Here is a 3223-nt window from a genome sequence, read left to right on the forward strand (position 1 = left end):
GGGTGCTGGTTGACAACAGGCTCAATATGAGTCAGCAGTGTGCCCTGGCAGCCAAGAGGGCAAATCGCATCCTGGGGTGCATCAAGCACAGTATAACCAGCTGGTCAAGAGAGGTGATTATCCCACTGTATTCAGCATTGGTGCGGCCTCACCTTGAGTACTGTGTGCAGTTCTGGGCCCCACAACATAAGAAGGATGTAAAGGTCCTTGAATGTGTCCAGAGGAGGGTAACAAAGCTGGTGAAAGGGTTGGAAGGAATGTCCTACTGTTGCCTAAACTCCCGAATTACCAAACCCTGATTTAGTGTTATACTATATGTTAAACAAGTATGTGCACAAAGTTTAGGTCAAGTTGACCCACCCTCTCAAGTCATCAAAACTGATGAATGAAAGGACTTCAAATCAAGGGAATTAACCTTGGGAAACAAAGAACAAATAATGATAAGAACACCGTTATCTGAATTATGCAGAAAGAAGCCTCCAAGTGAGAAAGTCCTGTCCACAAGAGGAGACAAGCTGATAAGGTGTTGCAATCCACAGAAAATTAGTTTAAAGTAGGACAATGGTAAATGTGGTAATGCGAGATTGTGACCTCTTACTCAAATATCCCCCCCAAATGAGGGCAAACCCCCACTTCGGGAGCATGAGTAGTTGGTAAAAACTTCAGTAGTGCCATCTGAGGATGAGCACTAATTTGCATTAGAAGCAAGAAACTTGTAAACAATCCTGTGCATGAATGAAAATGAATATGTAATGTACTATGAATATGCAAGTACTCTACTGTATATAATGTGTACTCTCCAGTAACTTGGTGTGCTTCTTAGGAGGAAAAATCCCCCATGCACCCAGCGTTGCAATAAGCAAATGTCGGCTTTCTAAACTATCATTTGGTTTGGAGAGTTTTCTTGGTTACAATTTTTGATAACACTATGAGGAGCAGCTAAAGACTTTGGTCTTGTTATAGTCTGGAGCAAAGGAGACTGAGGGGCAACCTCATTGCTCTCTACAGCTTCCTGAGGAGGGGAAGTGGAGAGGGAGGTGCTGATCTCTTCTCCCGGGTATCCAGTGACAGGACAAGTGGGAATGGTTCAAAGCTGTGCCGGGGGAGGTTTAGACTAGACATTAGGAAGCTTTTCTTTACCAAGAGGGTGGTCAAACACTGGAACAGGCTTCCTGTAGAGGTGGTCGATGCCACAAGCCTGTCAGTGTTTGAGAGGCATTTAGACAATGCCCTTAATGACAGGCTTTAACTTTTTGTCAGCCTTGAATTGATCAGGCAATTGGACTAGATGGTCCCTTCCAACTGTCGATCATATTCTATTCTGTTCTGTTCTGTTCTGTTCTGTTCTACCAAGTCCTGTACATGAGTTTTAGTGGCATTGCTGTGATTTCAAAGCAATCATTATTCAGCCAATAAAGGTACAGTAATGCAGTTATGAAACAGCTGTTTATAAAACCTTTTATCCCTTCTCATGTTTCTTAACAAAATTGCTCGTTCTTAAAATGTGATCAAGATCTCAGTTTTATCTCTCTTCTGTATGATAGAGTGCTATGACCTGTTTGCATCATGATGTGAAATTGAGTCAATAATGTTTCAGAAAACACCACCTGCACTTCCCACTCAGCAGCTGAGTTTTACAACAGGTCCTTTAATTGGAAATGCAATTTTCCATCTAGGTTTTCTTTTTTATAAAAGTTATTGTTCTTGCATTTTAATAGCTTGTACTTGCTTTGTTTTAAAATGTAATGCTGGGCACATATGTGGTTCTGAATAATATCCTCCAATATAACAAATACAACCAAGCATATAGTGTCAGAAAATGGTTTGTTGAAGGCAGGTTCTTTTTTTAGCTCACATGGGAGAAAGGCACCTTGCTGTGCAATATTGGATAGTCTTCAAGTACAGCTACTTGACTCTAGAGCAGCTCACGTTGCTCTGAGTGAAACAATGAGAAGAAATTAGATGTGGGATTTAATTATAGGACAGTAAGGAACAGGGGATGGGAAGTGGCCGTGGGGAGGGTCTGTGGTTAGTGATATGTTCAGTTAGGCTATGACAGCCAGCTGGATTTCTGGGAATTTAATCAAGTGCCAGAAAGTCTGGACAGTTAGTTAAGTACCTCTGTCGAGCCATCCCCATGCACCCAGAGGTGTGGAGGGGGTTAATGAATGTCCCAGGTCCTAGCCACCTGAAGGGAATGCAGCTGACTCAGGGGCTAAATCATGAACTCACTGGGTGGATTCACCAGAAACACCAAAAGGAAAACTCTCCATCCTCCTGGAAATCCCCAGCTGAAAGTGGTGCAGGGAAGGAGGGGAGCACTTCTGCTAACTCTCCAGGACAAGTAGACCATATATGTACATTGTCTCAGGGTCTTTGTTAAAAGGAATATTTCCATCCCACTCCTAAGCAGCTTCTCCCCAAAAATGGGTAACTGGTGGACAAGGGTCCTTATAACCCTGACTGTGCAATGTGGACCATGTGGGTGCACAGACTCTGTAGAATGGCATTGCAAACATCTATCACCTGTGTGACTACAGTGTATTTTTCAATCCCTAAATCAGTGGCCCTGTTAGGTTATGACACATTTTCTATGGAGTGGCTTTGAAGTATGGTGATGTGGCTCCAAAGGGGCTCCCAGTTCCCAGCCAGTCACCTTAGAGGTGGCCTTCCATCTTTTTAAATTTTGTATCCTGGGTTGGCAATGTCATATGGTTAGTCCCAACAGTGACAGACACTGGTGTCTATAACCCCAAATGTCCCCTATATAAAGGAAGGACTTGCCATAGGTTGCAGTCAAAACCGAGGTTGTTTAACAAGTGGGGATGTGTTCAGCAAAGCTAAAAGCAAGTGTGATCTACAGATTTAGGAGTCAGAGTTGCACCCTACCTGGTGGTACCCCTCACCCAAGCCTACCCCACCTCAGCTGGGCTCCCCCAGGCTGAGGTCATCCCAGTGAAGGGCTTCTGCCATCATGTCCTGAGAAGCCATGGATGCAAGTGGGAATGGGAACAGGTTTTGGGTCAGCTTTGCCAGGGAGTAATGAGCAAGGTGTGGTGCTTTGTTTTGGTGTGCTCTGTTGCGGTCCTGCGCAGAGTGCAGCACAGATGATGAGTGAAGCTACAAGGGCATGTTGGTGATTGAAAATGAAGGGCTCTGGGACTGAGACCATTACAAGGTTTGTTCTAAGTTTTGTTGAGGTTGGTCTGCTCCAGGGGGGGGG

Source organism: Falco peregrinus, chromosome W (assembly GCF_023634155.1).
Source record: "Falco peregrinus isolate bFalPer1 chromosome W, bFalPer1.pri, whole genome shotgun sequence".
NCBI lineage: Eukaryota > Metazoa > Chordata > Aves > Falconiformes > Falconidae > Falco > Falco peregrinus.